Source organism: Malania oleifera, chromosome 11 (genome assembly GCF_029873635.1).
Source record: "Malania oleifera isolate guangnan ecotype guangnan chromosome 11, ASM2987363v1, whole genome shotgun sequence".
In the NCBI taxonomy this organism is placed as follows: Eukaryota; Viridiplantae; Streptophyta; class Magnoliopsida; order Santalales; family Ximeniaceae; genus Malania; species Malania oleifera.
In genome coordinates, this window is record NC_080427.1 from 62,658,164 (window position 1) to 62,680,985 (window position 22,822).

At 37.2% G+C, this 22,822-nt stretch overlaps 1 non-coding gene across 1 annotated transcript; it reads left to right on the plus strand.

Annotated features, from left to right (window-relative positions):
* Positions 1 to 22,512: 22,512 nt before the first annotated feature.
* Positions 22,513 to 22,619, plus strand: LOC131143649 (small nucleolar RNA R71). The gene has a single exon (XR_009133631.1). It is a non-coding gene; the product is annotated as a small nucleolar RNA R71 (small nucleolar RNA).
* Positions 22,620 to 22,822: the final 203 nt, after the last annotated feature.

Genomic DNA, 22,822 nt, shown 5'->3' on the forward strand with positions numbered 1-22,822 from the left:
TATATTTTGAATATCTAAACCCTAGAACATAAGCTAAGACACACAACAAGAGAAGAACACATCTTATTGCAAAATTTGAGAAAACCTTAAGCTGATTGTCTGCACTTCATCTTATTCCATCTTCTTTGGACAAATCTCCTCTGAAAATCAAAAGGCATTCTTTCATACAACTGTATTTCAATCCAGTATTGAGGTTTGATCTTTCAAGTTATTTTTTTTAAGAACCTCTCATCTCATTACATGTTTTATTGATTATCATTAGAAAAAGGTTTTTGATCTTAAGTGTTCTTATTTATATAAAAATTGATTTTTGAGAAGATCATTACTTGAGAAAGCTTGTTAGCTCGGTTGTTTGATTTTTGATTCAAAAGTATATAAATATACACGCATATATATATATATATATATATATATATATATTGTTCATAGGGCTTTTTATTGAAAAACCTAGTTTGATTAAAAGATAGAAAATATGAAAGAAACTTTGTGATTTTTCTTGAGTGTGTATTCAAGCCAAAGTTTTCGTTAAATAGCTCACTTCAAACATACGTGTCTATCTTTACAAAGTGAGTAAAGAACCCTAGTTGACTCCAAGGCATTTCAAATATATTTTTACTTGGGAGTTTTGATTAAATACGAATTTGTGTTTTGAAGCATATCATACATCAAACGATTGTATCGTTTTTCATACATTCATGAGCTTCAAGTTATATCATATGTTAATGTGTTAGGAATTTGAATTGTACTCACAAGCTTTTGTTAGAAGCATTGTCTTGAGTGTTGTTTTCCAGATTTTATTATATACATGGTTCGGGGTGTGAACCGGTGTGTGAGGAGAGAGTTATATCTCTTGTAAGCAGCAGAGTAGGAGGAAGCTGTGCCTCTTGTAAGCAGCGGATTGTACAGGAAGCTCTGTCCCACTTTAAGGAGCAGGGTTTTAGTGAATCCTTAAGTGGTTGCTCAAGGTGAGGATGTAGGCCAAGTCGGCCGAACCTCGTAAAACTGTGTTTGTCTTCTCTCTTCCCTTCACTCTTTATTTTCAGCATTGCATTTAATTTGTGTATATTGCATGCATAGATAGGATAGTCTTGCACTTAAGTAATTTAGTAACAAGAATTTATTGGTAAATTTATAAGAAGGGTGTAAGAGGTAATTAAGTTCCTTAGAATTTTTTAAATACCCAATTCACCCCCCCCTCTTGGGATTACACCTGATTCAACAATCTCCTTAGCTGATTTGCAAGCTATTATTCTATTAAATTCATTGGCATCTAAAGCACAATATAGAGCATTCATGGCACTAGAATTTACTTGCAGCATCTTATAGTCTAAGTCCATCATATCAATTTTCTCCTTAGGGACTTGTTTACCATTAACTATCTTAGTGGGAATTTGGTCACCTTCCACGACAACCTCCCATGCTTTCCAATTCATAGTTTGAAGATATATTTGCATTTTATTTTTCCAAAAGGTATAGTTCAAACTACAAAAGATGGGTGGCTGGGTTGAAGATTGTCCCTCTCCAAAGGGAGCTACGCCTAACTTAGCCATTACGATCTTTTTATAGCTACTAATTAAGATTTGCTATAACCCTACTCTGATACCAATTGAAATTATGAATAGCTTCCCAAGAGAGAGGGGGGGGGGTGAATTAGCTTTTTAAAACTTTCTCTTTAGTTTTTTTAAAATCCTTAACTTCTTTTATTATTTAACCAATTCTTTGACTTGTTTATTTATTTTGTCAATCAAACAAGAACTTGATTTCTTTTGAACAATCAATCAACAAGACAATTAAACACAATTAAACATTCAATCTTCAACCACACTTTGAAAGTAAAAACAATCAAACAATTAATCACAATTTCCAAACCAACACAACCACAATTTATTTACCAAATATAAGTTCATTGCAGCACTATTAGATTGATGAAATCATTCAAGATTTAAGACTCTTGGAATATTGAATAAATCTTTATACCTTCCAATCACAATCAATATAATATATGTAACTTTCAGCTTTTGATGTTTTCAGCCCTGTGGTGAATGTGAGTTTTGAACAAATCCCTGTATATATGAAATTTCTTCTTCAATATGATGTTCAATATAAAATCCAATTACTCTTTCCAAACTTTAGAATTCAAATAAATTCTTAAGTTAATTTATCTTTGGGATGTTTAGCCAAGTAACGTACTCCCGTATGGTTTCCGCAAAGAATGGTTCAACCAGTGTACTCCCTTTCGGTTTCCACAACCTAAATCAAAATAAAACTTTAAGGTTTACTTGATTTCCAAATATATGTACTTTATATCATTTTAAATTTAAACCATCCACGCAATTTAATTATGTACTGAAAATAAAGAATAGGGAAAGAGAGAGTGAGATGGAGATTTTTACGAGGTTCGGCTTATACCCAGCCTACGTCCTCGCCTTTGGAAAACCACCAAAGGATTACTAAACCTGTTCCTTTAACGAGCGGAGCAATACCTTTACAACATTCCTTGGTTAAGGCTAGAACCCGCCTTCTCCAAACGATATCCCTTCGTTCGGTCACTCCTTAACTAGGCTAGAGCCCGCCTCTCTACGCAATATCCCCTTACTTAGCCAACGATCCAAACAATCCTTGGAATCATCAATCTACAAGAAATAAATCAAATAGATGCGTACAAATAATGCTCACACAAAGAGCTGATTAGTACACTTTTGAAACTAATATACTTTAAATTCAAAATATCAAAAGAATGAAGTAAGAAGCTCAATATTAATATCACCGGTTTACTTCTCTTTGATGAGGATCAAGAACTTAAATCAAATACTTTAGAGAAGTTGTAAAAGCTCAGATATTTCTAAAAAATTTCGCAGCAATTCAGAGCTTTAAAACAAATAGCAAGAAACTTTGAGTGAAAGAGATCTTGAAAGAATTTTCAATGCTTGGTGTTTTTGTTTCTTATAAACCATGTATATATAGGCTTCAAAAACACTTTCATTCATGCTCCCCAAGTTTACTTGGAATGCCCCCAAAGTTTTCAAAAATATTAGGGCGCAAGTCAATTAAATTTGAAAAAGAGAAGTTGAAAAATCTAACCGTTGCCATACTTCGGTTGCCTGAAGTGCAACCTCAAAAGCCTAAAGTAGGTTCAGGATCCTGAAGACAAAGGGTCAGGCGCCTGAAGACACACCGGTTTTTTTTATTTGCTTCAATAAAATCCTCAGTCGCCTAAGGGTACAACCTCAGTCACCTGGACAAAACAAAGAACAGATTCCTTTATTCTTTTCCAAAGTATTTGATTTCCTTGCTTTCTTATTTTTGAAAAACATTTTCTGGGGTTTTAAAATAAAGTCTCTAAGTCCATCTTTATCCCATAGTGAGCTTCATTTCACTCACTATGACATTTTTAACTTTGAAGTACTTACATGAAGATTTCCTAACAATATGAACATTTCTAGTTCTTTGAAACTTCATGATCATCTTGAAGCTTTAGGTTCATTTCATCTTCAGATGTCTTTGTGCTTCCCGATTTGATTACTTCATGACACGACATACACCTTGAAGCTTGTTGGTGATCTTTTGAAACTTTGTTGAGTTTGGCTTTTTCAGATTCCTGAAAACATCTTGAACACATAATGTCATTAACCTTTTCTTCATTTGTTATCATAAAAACAAGAGGTGAAAGCCTTGTTAGGCTAACAAGATTAATAAGGATGGCACAACTCAAAATACACAACGAGTGTGTGCAAAAATGAGAACTCCCCCTAAGTCATGCAATTGTCCTAGTTTATGGACCATCATCAAAACATGTGAAGTGTGATTAAATGGATGATGCTTTAGCAAATGGGTCCGGAATGAAAGTACATAATTCAAATATTTCGACCAAATGGTGTCCACGAACTAGATTTTCCCATACTTAAAGGATTTTCCTAATTTAAAGCATTCCAATAAAATTTAAGGATTATTAAACAATTATACATTGGTAGGCTCTTCAAAGCATGGGTCCTTAACTACCAAAAATTAAATTTATTAAGCCTAACTAATCCCAAGTTCAATAGAAAGTACGGTAAGTTGGGTGTCGATCCTCAAGGACTTAAAGTGTAATTATGAAGCTACTTCCATATTAGTTTACTATAGCTTTGTGTAAAAGAGACATAAAAGGTGGTATTTTTCAATGGGTGAAATCTAACCAACTATTGGATAGCGATTAAATGAAAGCAAGTAAATCTATGTTAAGTCTACTCCTACAAAGTAGTGTTCATACATGAGTTTAGTGTAGGATGTTGTTCTGCGTAATCTATGTTTAGTGAGTTTATACTAAACTAACTGGAACCTAGCTAAATAATCCAAGGAGTCATTCGATGGCACAGAGTAGCAAGGGTGCACTAGCCGTCCAGAGCACGATAAGGAACCAGAGTATACTTTATCACAATGACCACAAGAACCTATGTGGGAAACTGTAGCCTAATACGTGTACTTGACTGAAGCAATAGAGGTGCTAATTTTGTCACTAAACATCATCGCAATCCATACAAGCAAATTAAAGCAGTAAAAGATAAAGTAGTAAAAAGATCAACCCTTTTATATTCAGATCGTCTGTCACTAAGATCAGAAGATACAAAAGAGTGATCATGTAATATACACAAATAGCACATGAACCCTGCTAGTTGTCATAGGCCAGCAAACACTTCACGTACACACCAAAACAAGAATTGAAAACTATGTTACTCCTAATCTAACTTGGTTCTCAATGACATCTTAAGTCTGTCACTAAGCTAAGAGGGGCCAAAAAGGAACCTAGAGCTTGTGTTTATAGCAAATACTTATAGACTCTAGGGTTTACGAGGTTTGTTTCACAGGTTAGGAAAGTCTGCAGTGTATCTCGTGTAGAAGATCGTTGCTGTTGACCAAGTTGCCCCTATGTCTTTCTTGTGTGTGCCTTGGTCGAGACTCGTGGGAAATCATGAATTCAAATCTTCAATGTCTTTGACTGCATCGTGCCTCAGGGTCTTGTTGGTCAAGTTGATGGTTGATACTTGTAGGATCTTAATCTTTAGGAAATCTTAGGACCTTGACATAGTTGCCCCTCAAAGTCTCTTGGTCGAACACTTCGTTAAAGCTCTCGGTAATTCTGATCTTAGTTCTGGCTCAGTATCTCAACCTGGTCGCCCTAAAGAGTCACTTGGTTGAGGACTTGGTCGAACCTTGCAGCATTTTGATCTCAATCTAAACCTTGGAGTCTACGAGTAAAGACTTAGTCGCCCTTTATGCTGCTAGTCGCACCACATGGTTGCACACCATCTTCTTGTCCCTTGAAGTTTTAGGAGCTTGGCTAAGCATCTAATTTGAGTTTTTAGTCCTCTAAATCCTCCCTTGGCTTCTTGTAATGCCTAACTCCATGGTTTTAACTAGTTTTCCTGAAAAGACAAACAAACCTTGCATAACTCTGAACAATAATAACTCTGGGAAAATGCATAGTAAAATGAGGATAAACAAAGGTAAATGAGGGTCTAAAATCATGCATTTTGGGGACTCATCACAACCCCTAACTTACACTTGCTAGTCCTTGAGCAAAGCAAAATCTAAGAAAACTAAAAAATCCTACCCACCTCCTCTTTCATGGGAAACATTGTTGCATTTACCATATGGAACAAGGCTTTAAACCCCTAGGTTGATCCTAATAATGAATTCTAGTCTCGTGAGGGTTTCTAGGGCGATACCCACGAACACTAGCTTAGTGAATCATGAAATAAAGTCGCATGCAACAAAATTTACGCTAGTTTACATACAAGAATACATATTGATTACATATAGGCCTTTTCATACATGACTCCATTATACAAACACTCCGCAGCAATTGATCCATGCAAGTTTCAGCAATATACAGCCATTATCAACAAGCGTAACTCACATAGAATCAACCAGTGATTGCAATTCGGAGCTAATATTATCATGTAATATCAAGAATAAATAGGTTATATCATAAGGCATGTGTAAAGCGGGTGATTTGTCACACTCAGGATATCCCTGGACACCTACAGAATGGTCGTTTTGACTCAGCCTCATTGGTATACTCTTGAAAGCACTAAAAAAAAAAGGGTTCACTCTCATATGTGAGGAAGAATGTCATGATCAAATGTCCCACATACTTTAAGAAACAAATGCTAATAATATGGAGTGGACTAGTTGGAGTGGAATCCATCCTATTTGTGAGGTGTCAGGTCCTTCACCCTAACATCTTTTCACCTACTCGCCACATCCAATCAAGACCACCCTAGATCAACTTATTTGTGAACTGGGAGTGAATACATCTGATGCATCGGACGACTGAAGAATCATCATACTCGAGAAAATGTGGTGTCATGTCCTTAGCTTTGACCTTGCCAAATTCGACAAGAGCAGGTGTTTTTATTTCATGTTTTTGCATAGCTGTCTTCCCTTTTTTTTTTTTTCTATTGTTTTCCTTTTCCTTCCTTTTCGTGGTTGGCCAGGACAATCAGTACGCTTCTTTTGTTTTCTTCATGCCACTAATGGGAATAAAGCTCAACAAGAGTCCACAACATAAGTTTTTTTCTAGGGGTGGCTCAATCTTCATATCTTGAGTAGGCTACAAGACCTAGGTTTTTATCTCCCCATAAGAAGTCACCTCTAGGCTAGTAAGTGCAAGAACAAAGACTAGTAAGCAAGGTATATCCAGAAGAAGGAGGAAAGTTTAGTTTTAGAAACTTAGAGTTTGATGTAAAAAACTCTTGGAATGAATGAATAGGCTCAACAGTACCTCACGAGTTGTCATAGTTGCCACAGGTGTTCTCTCATTGCTCTCAAAGAACCCTAAGTGCCACAAACCATGTGAAAGTGTGTTCTTTGCCTCATGAAGTATCATGTGAATACAAGAGTTTACACAATAGTGTTAACACAAATGAATCACTAGTTGTCCCTTCTAGAGTATTATATCAGTAAATAGACTACATCCTCTGAAACGATGCATAAATGGCTCACTACTTTGTTAGTGACAATAATTGTTGACCTTATTGGTCACGTCCGATTTTGATTATGAAAAATACTCATTATATCTAATGGGTACTTGAGACTTTGTGTAGGAATTTAAATTGATAGATCATAATACACATGGAGAAAGTGAAGCCTGAAGACCAAATTTCTATTGAAGACCCAATTTCTTATGTTGCAATATATTTCATTCATGTAAAGGGTTTGTAATAGTAATTAGGGCTTTTCTGTATGTAATAATCACACACATCACATGCATGGTCTAATACGTAAGCTCAAAATCAAATGACCATAGAAAGACCTTAGGGAACACTTTAGTCGACCGACATCGTATTTTTTCGGTGCACTCAAAAAGGCCTGAAATGACCCTAGGACACTCACTCATGCATACATATGATTGATCATTTGATTTGGGTGATTGCTTGCTTGAAAAAGGACTGAAATGCACAAGTTTTTCACTTTTAGTAGACCAACCTATACAGGTCATTTTTTCCCTGGTTGACCGAATCCGATCTGGGTCAACAGGTTGACCACAGTCTGGCTGGCCGAGCCTCTGAAGCTCATTTGACCCCAGTCAATTGAACCTTCTTGAAGTTAACACTTTGACTTCCTGGTCGACTGAGCATAATTTGTATTACACCAACCTGGTCGACCGAATTCCCACATATGGGATCCAACGGTCTGGTTGACCGAGCAGTCTAGTACATTCTAGTTTTGGTTGACCGAACCTCGGAGAATTGAAAAATTGCCTCTTTACAGTCGACCGAGCCCTTAGTTCATTTTTGCCCTGGTCGACTGAACCGCGCTGATTTTGAAAAATCGCCTTGGAGATACTAATCTGGTCGACCGACTCTGAAGTTCATTTTTGACGTGGTCGTCCGAACCTTATGAACTTGGGTCGACCGAGAATGTTTCTAGTTGACCCGTGCTCTCCGGTTATTTTGAAAAGTTACCATATTTAACTATTTTAATTTGCTAAAACGTACTATTCTTTTCTAAGAATGCCGACCGTGTCCCCAGCGAGCATCATTTATGGTATCTCTATATATAATTTTTATTTAGAGACATTACATACGAATTGAAAATATACGATTAAGAAAATTTCTCCAAAGCTTCCTATATTGCGACTTTGAATATCCATTCATCATACTTACCTGCCACTATTGTCTAAACCCTCTGTAAGTCGATTGAGTGTTTGCTTGAAAAGGTTTACTCTCCTTGTTCCGTTTGATTGACACGATTTTCTTGAGAGCCAAACTTAAGAATTCTTAGGGCATTTTGCTGATAAGTTCATCCTAAGAAGACTTTATTTTATCTTCTGAGATTGCACTTTCATTGCAACATCTTGGGAAGATTGTATTTGTTTTTGGATTGCAAAAACGTTTGCAAAAACACTTTCAAATATCTTGTGTGATTTAGATCTACATATTTTGTGAAAAGATATTTGTGTTTGTGTTAGTGATTTTTGTTTAAATATTTATACACTCACATATTATTTGTTGAATACAAAGATTACACATCTTTTGCAAACCAAGCATATACATATTCACGCGATTGAAATATCCTGCTGATTGATATTTTTAAGACTGCTTGGCATCTTTGTGTGAACATGGTTATGTGAATATCTTAAGATATAAAGATTGTTTGTTGATACTCTCACGCACTCATTACACTAATAGCAAACATATTTGAGAGTTGAAATATAAGATCACGCTAAGCTTACATATTAAATCATTTGTGGTGCTTGTGATTGAACGCATTAGGGTACAAATCTTCTTTACGTGAAAGCACTTTTCTATTGTACCATTTGATTGTAAAATCTGAGTATTTCCAGGTGTGGCCTTAGGGGGTAGTAATCCAGCTCAGTAAGGATTGGTGTAAAGGTTGAGGTCAGCCCTGTGCTAATTGACATGGGTTGTATAGGTACCTCTCCACCCGTTTAAGTGAGCAAGTGATAGTGATAATCCTTGTGCTTGTTAGCCAAGGCGGGGACGTAGGCAATTGGCTAAACCTCGATAACATTTCTGTGTGTCATTCTTACCTTACTATTTTCTGGTGCATGTGTGTTTGATTAAATCATTTTATTTACTTTATGGTAAACATTTACTTTACTTGCACTAGATTGACCATAGGGTTGTAAATATATTGGTGTTAGGAGATTAACGTAGGGATTAAAATTTAAAAATACTAATTCACCCCCCCTCTTGGGATCACGGTAAAGCTAACAATTGGTATTAGAGCCAAGTTGCATAGACTAGTTGTTATTTTGCAAAAGATCGCATATGGCTTATAGTACTGTGACCCCTTTTCCTGAGGGACCATCGTCCACACGACCTCCCATTTTCAGTGGTGTTAATTACCCCTTTTGGAAACAGAGGATGTGCATCTACCTTCAAAATACTGATTGGAAGGTGTGGAGGATTGTCTCTAAGGGAAACTATGTCCCTACAAAAACTGAGGGTGCAACTAAGGTTCCTAAGACTGAGGATGAATATGATGATGATGATATGAAAGCTATTAGTCTTAACGCCACTGCCATGAATATTTTATACTGTAGTCTTGATGCAAATGAGTTTAACAGGATTATGGCATGCTCTACTATAAAAGAAATATGAGATAAGTTAGAAGTCACATATGAGGGTATTAGAGATGTGAACGACAGTAGGATAGATATGTTGACCAGTGAGTATGAGGCATTTAGGATGAATGTAGGTGAGTCCATTCAGAGCATGTACACTAGATTCACACACATCATAAACTGACTGCATGCATTAGGGAAGGCCTATCCCACGTATGAGATGTTTAGGAAGATCCTTAGAGGCTTGCCTCCTATTTGGGAAGCCAAGGCTACGACCATTGCTGAGGGTAGAAACCTTAAGGGTATGTCTTTAGATGAACTGATAGGTTCCCTTATCACTTATGAATTAGCCATAAATGAAAGAATTAATGAGCATAATAAGGCTAAGAAAGTGACTGCATTAAAAATCTCCACTAACTCATCTAGTGATTGCAGCGAACCTAATAGTGATGATGATGTGGAAATGCTAGTTAGAAAGTTTAGCAGATTTTTCAGGAAAAATAGAAAGCCCTACAAAAAATCTAGGTAGTCTACAACTGAGAAGGGAGAGTCTAGCAAAAGAAAAGAAAAATCAAATGCTCATACGTGTTATAACTGCAATAAGATTGGAGATATCAAACCAGACTGCCCACTGCTGAAAGAGAAAGCTAAGAAAAAGAAGAAAGCCATGAAAGCTGGAACATCATGGGATAAACTTAGCAGCAATGAATCAGAATCAGACGATAGTGATTCAGAGGTCGCTAATCTGTGCTTGATGGCACATGATGATGAGGTATCGTCTTCTAGTTCATTATCTTCATATTATTCATTTGATGATTGTGATTCTGACTGCATGCCTACATTTAGAGAATTACAATTTGATTATATTCGTGTATGTAAACTGTTGAGTAAAATGACCAAAGAAAATGTTGATTTGAAAAAGAAATGTGAAAATTGGTTAAAATTGCTTAATATGGCAAAAACCTCTCATGCTTTCGTTTTAAAAGAAAAGGATGTTACTATTATTGAGCTTGAAAGAAAATTGGAGGATAGCTCCAAAATTATTTTTAAATTCACCGAGGGTAAAAGAAATTTTGAAAAACTACTTGGTGCCCAAAGAAACTCCTTAAGTAAAGAGGGTCTTGGTTTTAATGGTATTGAAAATACTAGACAACCTGATCTTTACTTAGGACACTTTACACGTGAGTCAAAATCTCATGTTCCTCCTAAAGAGCCTAAGTGTAGATTAAGATGTTTTAAATGTAAATAGATTGGTCACATTCAATTTGATTGTCTACTTAGGAATAAGCATACTAGGATTAGGAAAGTATGGATAGTTAAGGGAGATCCGACCACTAACCCCCATGGACCCAAGAAAATTTGGGGACCAGCATCAGTTATGTAGTTTGTCTTGCAGGTGTGTCTAAAATCGTCTTCTTCCAAGGATCGGTGGTACTTGGATAGCGAGTGCCCACGACACATGACCGGCAACAAAGGAAAGTTCACTTCAATCATCCCCAAGGATGGAGGCTATGTGACTTTTGGAGACAATGCAAAAGGACGCATCATCGGGGTAGGTAAGGTTGGTAAGGATTTCTCTCTTACTATTGATAATTTCTTGTTGGTTGACGGGCTGAAGTACAATCTACTAAGCATAAGTCAGTTGTGTGACATAGGATATAAAGTGTCTTTTGAAAATGATAAATGCATAGTAGAAAACAAATCAAATCACAAAGTACTTTTTACTGTCGATTGCCATGAAAATGTTTATACTACTTCTCTCGATATTTTAGCATCACAACAAGTTACTTGTTTTTCCGCTGTAAATGAAGTTAGTTGGTTATGGAATAGGCATTTAGGACATTCTAGCATGGACTTGTTGTCTAAACTTGTTAGAAAAGAACTAGTTAAGGGCTTGCCTAAAATGTCTTTTGTAAAAGATAAAATTTGTAATGCATGCCAAATGGGTAAGCAAACCAAATCTAGTTTCAAGAAAAAGAAATTCGTATCTACCACTAGACCACTTGAAATGCTTCATCTAGACTTGTTTGGTCCTAATTCTGTGCAAAGTCTTGGTGGTAAATTATACGCCTTTGTGATTGTGGATGACTTTTCTAGATTTACATGGGTACTATTTCTTGCACACAAAAATGAATCATGTGAACAATTTACCAAACTTTGTAGGAGAAGTCAAAATGAAAAAGGTTATAAGATAACTCATATAAGAAGTGATAGAGGCACAAAATTCAGAAATGAAGGCATAGAAAAATATTGTGACTTAGAGGGCATATCACATAACTTCTTTGCACCCAAGACACCTCAACAAAACAGTATAGTAGAAAGAAAGAATAGGTCACTACAAGAGATGGGTAGAACTATATTGAATGAACATAAATTACCTAAATATTTTTGGGCCAAGGCCATAAATACCGCATGCTATGTTCTGAATAGGGTGTTGATTAGACCTTCAATTAATAAAACCCCTTATGAATTGTGGAACAACCATAAGCCTAATATTTCCTATTTCCATATGTTTGGTTGTAAATGTTTTGTGCTTAGAGATAATGAACACTTAAGAAAATTTGACTCCAAATCTGATGAAGGTATTTTCCTAGGTTATGCACTTAATAGTAAAGCATATTGAGTTTTCAATAAAAAAACACTAACTATCATTGAATCTATTCATGTTGTGTTTGATGAATCTAATCCATTTTGTAATAAAGATGATGAAGATGATATTGATATTAGAAAATGCTTAGAGAAAATGTCTATTGAAAATAATGCAAGTAAAAATCGAGAAGTAAATGAAAAATCATCTAAAGATAATGAAAATAAAAATCAGGAGTTGCTTAGAGATTGAAAATTCGTTAGAGATCATCCTATAGATCAAATCATAGGGGAACCGTCCCGTGGTGTAGCCACAAGATCCTCCTTAAGAAATCTAGTGAATCATTCCTCTTTCTTATCCCAAGAAGAACCTAAAAATATTACAAAAGCCATAGAGGATGAGTCTTGGATGATGTCCATGTAAGAAGAACTTAACCAATTTGAAAGAAGTAAAGTGTGGACTCTAGTTCCTAAGCCTAATGAGCAGACCATTATTGGAACTAAATGGGTGTATAGGAACAAGAAAGATGAGAATGTGGTAGTAACTAGGAATAAAGCTAGATTAGTTTCCCAAGGGTATAACCAGCATGAAGGGATTGACTTTGATTAAACATATGCTCCTGTTGCTAGATTAGAAGCCATTCATATGCTACTTGTTTATGCCGCTTTTACAAATTTTAAATTGTTTCAAATGGATGTTAAAAGTGCTTTTCTAAATGGTTTCATTAATGAAGAAGTATACATAGAACAACCACTCAGTTTTGAAAATAAAAAATATCCCGATCATGTTTACCGGTTGTCTAAAGCCTTGTATGGATTGAAACAAGCTCCTAGAGCTTGGTATGAAAGACTTAGTGGTTTTCTACTTGAAAATGGGTTTACCCATGGTAAGATTGACACTACACTCTTCATCAAATCCAAAAATGATGATATGTTGCTTGTTAAAATTTATGTGGACAATATCATTTTTGGAGCAACTAATGACGAGTTGTGTAATGAGTTTGCCAAATGCATGCAAAGTGAATTTGAAATGAGCATAATGGATGAGCTTAGTTTCTTCTTAGGGCTGCAAATCAAACAAGCTAATCATGGAACTTTCATATGTCAATCTAAATATATCATTGACTTGCTAAATAAATTTAATATGGAAGATTGCAAAAGTCTTGATACACCTATGAACTTTTCCATTAAGGTTAATAAAGATGAGCAAGGAATCCCTGTTGATGTAAAATTGTATCGTGACATGATTGGGAGTCTCCTATATCTCACTGCTAGTAGGCTTGATATTATGTTTAGTGTGTGTATGTGTGCTAGGTTTCAGTCTGCCCCTAAGGAATCTCACTTAAAAGCTGTCAAACGAATCCTTAGGTATTTAGTTGGGACTATAGAATTAGGCTTGTGGTACCCTAAGCATACTTCCTTTAAGATTGTGAGTTACACTGATGCTGACTTCGCTGGTAGTAAAATTGATAGAAAAAGCACTAGTGACACTTGTCATTACTTAGGACAATCTCTTGTTTCTTGGTTCTCTAAGAAACAAAACTCAGTTGCCTTATCCACAGCCGAAGCTGAATATATTGCGGCTGGAAGTTGTTGTGCCTAAACTCTTTATATGAAACAACAACTTATGGATTATGGATTGCACTATGATACGATACCTATTAAATTTGATAATACTAGTGCAATCAACATCTATAAAAATCCTATCTCACATTCACGAACTAAACACATTGAGATTAGACATCATTTTCTTCGTGATCATGTACAAAAAGGAGATGTTGCACTTGAGTTTGTATGCACCAATGAACAATGGGCCGACATATTCACTAAACCACTACCCGAGGATAGGTCTATACAAATTAGACGTGAGTTAGGCTTAATGCATAGTAGAGAAGCTTCTTAGGCTTAAATTTTTCATAACTTGCATAAATTTCGAGGGAGCTCTTAAATGAGAACTTTCCAAGTCTTAGCAACTAATATTATTGTTGACTTATCTTCTTGTTCTAGACCTTGTGAAAGTTGATTATTGATTATGTGCACATGTTTTATTTCTATAGCATGATTATATTCGTTATCATTTGTGATGCACAACTTGTCCACTTCATGATCGTATTGAAATTTTATATTTTTGTTGGACATTACTGAACTATTTGAGTAGTTGTGGATAAACTGTTAGGAAATATTTAAACTCCAACAAGTTCCAATTATACAGGATTTATTTTGGAAAGTCTGATTTACAAACGACACTCTACCGAATTTTTTCTAAATATTTCCAAAATTTTTCATGTATAACTGTAATACTTACCCATTGCCTAAAGTGTTAACTCTTATGGCCCTTTTTGCTGTTGCCAAAATAGGGAGATGAAAAGGGGCAAAAATAATGGGTAAAATGACTTGGTTAATAATAAAGTGGATGCATATTGATAGGGGGAGCCTTTTTAGGCTTAAACCTATATTTTTGCTAATTGTATTTGTCATCATTAAAAAGGGGGAGAATGTTAACCTTATTAGTCACGCCCGGTTTTGATTATGACAAATACTCATTGTATCTATTGGGTACTTGAGACTTTGTGTAGGAATTTAAACTAACAGATCATAATGCACATGGAGAAAGTGAAGCTTGAAGACCAAATTTCTATTGAAGACCTAATTTCTTATGTTGCAATATATTTCATTCATGTAAAGGGTCTGTAATAGTAATTAGGGCTTTTTTGTATGTAATAACCACACACATCACATGTATGGTCTAATATGTAAGCTCAAAATCAAATGACCATAGAAAGACCTTAGGGAACACTTTAGTCAACCGACACCGGATTTTTTTGGTACACTCAAAAAGGCCTAAAATGACCCTAGGACACTCACTCATGCATACATATGATTGATCATTTGATTTGGGTGATTGCTTGCTTGAAAAATGACTGAAATGCACAAGTTTTGCATTTTTGGTCGACTGACCTATACAGGTCATTTTTCCCTTGATCGACCAAATCCAGTTTGGGTCAATAGGTTGACCACAGTCCGATCGACCGAGCCGCTGAATCTCATTTGACTCTGGTCGATTGAACCATCTTGAAGTCATTACACCAACCTGGTCGACCAAATTCCCACGTGTGGGATCCAACTGTTTGGTCAACCGACCAGTCTTGTTCATTCTAGTTATGGTCGACCGAACCTCGAAGAATTGAAAAATTGCCTCTTTACGGTCGACCGAGCCCTTAGTTCATTTTTGCCCTGGTCAACCGAACCGCGTTGATTTTGAAAAATTGCCTTGGACATACTAATCTGGTCGACAAACTCTGAAGTTCATTTTTGACCTGGTCAACCGAGAATGTTTCTAGTCGACCAGTGCTCTCCGGTTGTTTTGAAAAGTTACCATACTTAACTATTTTAATTTGCTAAAACGTATTATTCTTTTCTAAGAATACCGACCGTGTCCCCAACGAGCATCATTTATGGTATCCCTAGATGTACTTTTTATTTAGAGACATTACATACGAATTAAAAATATACGATTAAGAAAATTTCTCCAGAGCTTCCTATATTGCAACTTTGAATATCCATTCACTCATACCTTCCTGCCACTATCGTCTAAATCCTCTGTAAATCGATTGAGTGTTTGCTTGAAAAGGTTTGCTCTCCTTGTTCCTTTTGATTGACACGATTTTCTTGAGAGCCAAACTTAAGGATTCTTAGGGGACTTTGCTGATAAGTTCATCCTAATAAGACTTTATTTTATCTTCTGAGATTGCACTTTCATTGCAACATCTTGAGAAGTTGTATTCATTTTTGGATTGCAAAAACGTTTTCAAAAACACTTTCAAATATCTTGTGTGATTTAGATCTACATATTTTGTGAAAAGATATTTGTGTTTGTGTTAGTGATCTTTGTTTAAATATTTATACACTCACATATTATTTGTTGAATACAAAGATTACACATCTTTTGCAAACCAAGCATATACATATTCACGCAATTGAAATATCCTGCTGATTGATGTTCTTAAAACTGCTTGACATCTTTATGTGAACATGGTTATGTGAATATCTTAAGATACAAAGTTTGTTTGTTGATACTCTCACGCAACTCATTACACTGAAAGCAAACATATTTGAGAGTTGAAATATAAGATCACGCTAAGCTTACATATTAAATCATTTGTGGTGCTTGTGATTGAACGCATTTGGGTACAAATCTTCTTTACATGAAAGCACTTTTCTATTGTACCGTTTGATTGTAAAATCTGAGTATTTCCAGGCGTGGCCTGAGGGGGTGGTAATCTAGCTTAGTAAGGATTGGTGTAAAGGTTGAGGTCAGTCCTGTGCTAATTGACCTGGTTTGTATAGGTGCTGCTCCACCCGTTTAAGTGAACAAGTGATAGTGATAATCCTTGTGCTTGTTAGCCAAGGCGAGGACGTGGGCAATTGGCCGAACCTCGATAACATTTCTGTATGTCACTTTTACCTTACTGCTTTCAAGTGCATGTGTGTTTGATTAAATCATTTTATTTACTTTATGGTAAACATTTACTTTATTTACACTAGATTGATCATAGGGTTGTGAATATACTGGTGTTAGGAGCTTAACCTAGGGATTAAAATTTAAAAATACCAATTCACCCCCCCTCTTGGGATCACGGTAAAGCTAACAATAATAATATCATATAAATGAAAATTCTATGCATGGAACACTAGGTTATAAAGGTGTATGTAGATGGTATAATATATGTTAGTCATGGCATGAATTAAGTTATGTTCACTTAGAAAATTTTCATTTTTTTTCCAATTTTGTCATTTTTGTGCATGAAATGTGTCATGCTGTGTGCTATCCCCTACCCCCTAACTTAGAACTTCAGTGTCCTCACTAAAGCGTGGAAAGAAAGATCATGGTGTGCATGGGTGAAAACACTACATGGTGCTATGGAGCTCAAATGGTGTTCTTGCAGTATATACATATAATCCAATCACCAAATGTATGCAAGAATACATTGAAGCACAAAAAGACCAGAAGATCAACAACACCATGTACATTTCATTGCTTTTTAATTGAGGTTACATTATAGTAGAATTCAAAAACATGGTGGAGAAAGTAAAAATAACAGGTTAAAAGTGTGCCACAGCAACACAACACATAAGGTGGTCATACAAAAAGAAGCTGAAATGGTCATCCCAACCCTAGCCTAATCGTTCCTGAGTTCCTTGCCAAAATCAGTGTCACCGAAATTACCAGAAGTCACAAAATATGTGCGCATAGCACTCTTTAGTCTCGCGAAAGCATTGGAAATGAATACGGGTGGTCCCAGCGAAGTGGGGGTAGAGAGAAGTACCCTAGAAGGGGTCAGCGAGGCTATCACCATTGCTCAAGAGCAGTGTAAGGTGGCCTCATAAGCGATATAAGGAATGGTAGTAAGGACCATCTAAACACCCTGATCAAACTGTTCCCGTAATACAGCATGCCTTTCGAGGATAAAGGATTAGAGGAGTGTAAATTCCTAACACAATTGGCAGAGTTCAGCCCATAGTTGAGGAATCGAAGAAGGAGGTGAAGGCAGTGGTGCATTAGTATGTGGGGAATGACTGTGCGCGGAAGAAGCACCAGATGGTGGTCGAGAAGGCATAGTGTGGAGAAACCAAGGGATGCCCTAATAGCCAAAAGCATGGAGTAGGAGGAGGGCAATCAACCAGAGAGAAACAAGAGGCAGAATAAGAACAGTTGAGTGTGAGTCTAGTTTTTAAATGATTCTCGACCTTCTTGACCTTGTTGCACCAGTCCTTGTGTTGTGTGTCTTTGGTCACACCCATGAATTAAAGCAGAAAAACATAACTTTTAACTAGGTTGCTCACCAACGCAATGCTGGTCATGATCATGGTCGAACCTCTCGGCATTTTCCAATCACAAAACAGATCGAGGACTGGACTAGGTTGCCCTTGTGCGCGCTGGTCACCCCTATAGTCAAACCCCCAACCTTTCTAAAGCTTACTTTAAAGATTCTAAACTCAAGCTACCCTACAATGTACACTCTAAGGATGCAAAAGGAAAGAAAAATTATCGGGTTGCCTCTTGAAAGTGCTAAGTTTACTATCTTTAGCCAGACACACTTAAGCTCATGTTAGACTCAACCTGGTTCGAAGGTGACATTGGACTCCCCCTTTTTCTCATCACTCCTAGTGTTACATACCCCCAACTTGTTTTTAGGACTAAGGACCAAATCATGACTAGCAGAATTATGCTAATAGAAGTCTCCTAGTTCCATAATGGAGGGGTAATCAGGTTGAAGTGCATTCTCCAAAGGGTCCCTCCATAGAAGTGAGGGAGCCTCTTCCCTGACAATTGTATCAATCAAGTCTTCGTCCATAGCTTGGATGGATTTAAGTGTGTGTTGGGGGATAGTAAATATGTTCTGCCTAGGTTGCTCATGGCCCCATGAAATGTCCATAATCCATGTCCTACATTGAATGCAAGCATTGGTTGTGGCTAGGAATGATCATCTGAGAAGGACAGGGATCAGATTTTTGGAAGACTCTGTATCTAAAATGATGAAATTGATAGGGTAATGGAAATCTCTCACCTTGACCACCACGTCTTCTACCACACCTCAAGATTGATTAAGAAATCGATCAGCAAGACTCACTATTATCAGGGTAGGCCTTAGCTTCCCATGGTTAAGTTGTTGATAGGCCGAGTATGAAAGGATGTTCACACTTGCTCCTAAATCAAAAGAGCCCCATCAATGGAATAATCACTAATTAGGCATGAAATAGTGGGTGAGCCAGGGTCTTTTAACTTAGGCATGAGGTTCCATAATATCATGGAGCTCATGTGCTCAGACTGCTTAACCAAACCATTCATATGCACCATTGACTCTTACTCCTGCATTGATAAGTCGTTAAGGAACTCCGTGAATGCAGGTAATTGCTTAATGCCATCTAGGAGAGGCTTGTCAATTCTTACTTGTTTAAACGATGGTCTCAATTAAGGCCTCTTTCCTAAATATAGAAGGTGCAAAAGGGGCTGCAGGATGTGTCACTAAAGGGACTTGAAAAGCCTGATGGGGGGCAAAGTGAGGTTTGGTCCTTCTAGGGGTTTTTGTACCCGACTATACGAAGAAGGGTGCATGAATCAGTGTTGGACACTACCCTTTTTTCATCCTTGTTCTGTCCCTTGCTCAATTGCTCCTTGCCTCATTTATCTATCATCCTACAACTTTAGAGGGTGGTCACCACCTGGGCTTGCTTGGGATATGATTAGGGGCCAGCGTCTGGTTCATATTCTACCCTATATTTTCCTTTGGGATTCTACTAGAATTGGTGTATTGGCAAAAGGGGGGGGGGTGAATTGGAAATTTAAACTTTTCCTCCTACGTTAATCTTTCCAATGGTAATATATACATGACCTAGGGGTTGTCTATGCAATTTCCAAATGCGTAGCTAAATATGATGTAGAAATTAAATCAAATGCATCATTCACACCATAACATACATGTGCGGTAAATGTAAAGTGCATAAATATAAACAAGGCACATAATATGTTATCGGGGTTCAACCAACTATGCCTACGTCCCTGCCTTTAGCTTGTAAGCCCGAGGATTCCACTAGTAGATCACTTAAGGGTGGAGCGGCACCGATTACAACCGGGTCAATTAGCACAGGCCTGACCTCAAACTTAACCAAGTCAATGAGCGACTGACCTCAACCTACACGCCTTAATAAGATGGCGCACCTAACTTTCCTAACCGGGTCTAAGCCAATTCAGGACTATTCTAGAGCTAGTCTCCCTCTTCAGGCCCATGCTTGAAAATTCAACAGATGTGTATTACAATCAAATGGTACAATGATTGTGCTTTCGTGTAAAGCAGATATGTACCCAAATACGCGCAATTACATGCATGACAAATGATATAATATGTAAGCTCAATGTGGTCCACTATCTCAACTCTCAGATATATGTGTTTACTATCAATGTAATGAGTGCGTGAGAGTATCAATCAAGCAATCTTTGTATCACAAGATATTCAGCCAATAAGTTCACACAAAGATGTCAAGTCTCAAGTGTTTCAATCAACAGGATGTCTCAAGCATGTAAATATCAAATAATGTATATGCTTGGTTTGCAAAAGATGTGTAATCTTTGTATTCAGCAAATAATATATGAGTGAGTGAATATTGCAAAAAAGATCACTGTCACACAAACAAATATCTTCTCAAAGTTATATCAAAATAAATATCTCAAGATATTTGAAAATGTTTTGAAGAGATTTTTGCAATCCACAAACAAATACGAACTTCTCAAGATATTGCAATGGATATGCAATACTCAGAAGTTTAATATAAGTCTTCTTAGGCGAGACTTATTTACAAAGTCCCCTAAGAATACTTAGGTTTACCTCTCAAGAAAATTATACCAAGCAACTAGAGCAAGGAGAGCAAACCTACGGAAACAAACACTCAATCCACTTACAAATGATGTAGGCACTAATAGAAAGTAAGCATGAGTGAATGAGGTTAAAAAATGAGTATATGTTTTTGGATTATCAGAGAGTTCTCCCTAATCAAGGTGGCTCATTTCTAATTAATTTTCACAAATGATCACATATATATAGACATGGGAAGAGATATGACCGTTAGGGACCTATTAGGCATTATTAAGAAAGTTTAATGATATTTCAAATATTTTAACCCTATTTAAAAGATGTTTAACTGCGGTAAAAATCAGGGCAACCCGAGAGGTCTAGTCGACCATAATAGTTTCGGTCGACTAGGTCATATATGGTTCGGTCGACTAGGAGGATTTTGAACTGAGTGGTCGATCCACCGAAAGTGGGCGATTTCCCATTTCTCTAAGGTTTGGTCAACTGGGCCATTTTGTACTAGCTGGTTCGGTTGACCAGATCGTTGGGATTTTTCCCGAGGACCCTCGATCGACCAGGTAGTTGGAGTACAAAATTGGCTTGGTCGACCATATGGTCAAACTGTTGACCAGAGAGGGTTTCGGTCGGCCGGGGAGTTTTGAACTAAATTGTTTTGGTCGACCAGGGCCTTGGTCAACTATTGACCGAAGCCTATTTCGGTCGACCAGGGCAAAATGAACTGCCTTGGCCGGTCAACCAAAAGTGCACAATGTGTGCATTTTGGTCCGGTTTCAATACACATTCACCCTATTCAAGTGCCTAATGCATGCAAGCGCAAAGGTGAGTGCCCGAGGGTCATTTATGTCCAAAATCATGACACTGAAAGAATCTGATGTTGGTCGAATGAAGGGTAAACCCTAAGGTCTTTATATGATCACTTTTAGTTCGTATTTGGTTTGAACTTACATAATAAACCATACATGTGATGTGTGTGAGCTTATTACAAACCAAAGACCTATTTATTATTACAGACCAATTTCACCACTAAATATATATTACAGCTGAAAAACATGAACTGGTCTTCAAGCCTTAAGCTTTCATGTGCCATCAATGTATCTGCCAATATAGACCTCCACATGAACTAGATATTCATTAAGTACATGAATATTTGTCATTATCAAAATCGGGCGTGACCTATAAGGTCAACAGATTCACTACAAACTAACTTGGCAACTTGCCCTCACCTTTTCGACTCAAGGTAGCATCTAGTTGCCCCAGGGTGGCTTCTAAATTCGCAATGGATTAGGAGTGAGAGTGAAGGAGTTGCTGATCTACTTGATGATCGGCCTCAATGTTTTTAAAAGATATAAGCATGATCTCTTGAAAGGTGTCATACTTAGGAGGAGGTGGAGACGGCTACTGAACGGTTAAAGATCTGGGGGCTTAATCAGGATGCTTTTAAAAATTTTGGTATGAACATGAAGGTAGAGCATTATCGGCGCAGAGCTTGCGGCCTCCAGGAGAAGTTGGGATATTGTTTCCACCCAGGGTTGTAGGTATATAGTAGGGGTCGTTGGATGACCTATCATACCAATTGTGGGTGACTTTCACTTCCTCCTACACAAGCTCCGGTTGGGAAGGCAGATGTAGGCAATTATAGCATGTATGGGAGGGGTTAAAGCAAATTGCACAAACCTCTGCACACGCCATTATCTGCGGTCCTAAGGACAAGCACTGGTCTAGTTTTTTAGATATGGCGTACAAGGTTGGGGCTAGGTCATAGCCTGCAGCCAACACATAAACTACCTTAGGTTTAGAAGTTGATGGATTGGGGAGTCTATGAGCAGCAGCAATGTGTTTCTGAGAATTGTCGTCAAGATTCTCAAAGAGAATCCATGCTTCATTCTCATGCTTTGTGAGGAAAGTACCTCTGCATGAGGCATCTACCATGATCTATCCCTATAAACTAACCCTTCGTAAAATGTTTGAACTAATTGCCACTTGGGAACCTGATGATGTGGGCATTTACTGAGTAGGTCCCTAAAGCGCTCCCATGTCTGAAAGAAAAGTTCCCCACCCGTCTGTGTGAAACTTGTGATTGCCCTTCGCAGCTTGTTAGTCTCCCCAATTGGGAAATACTTTTTTCAGGAAATCATGTTGTATGGTGGCCCGGTTGGTCACTGAGTTTAGCTTTAAGGATGTTAGCCAATATTTGGCCTTATCCTTTAGAGAGAATGGAAAGAGCCTAAGACAAAGGGCGTCATTACTAAACTTTGGTATAAGGATGGTGGAGCAAATGTCATGAACCAAAATTTCT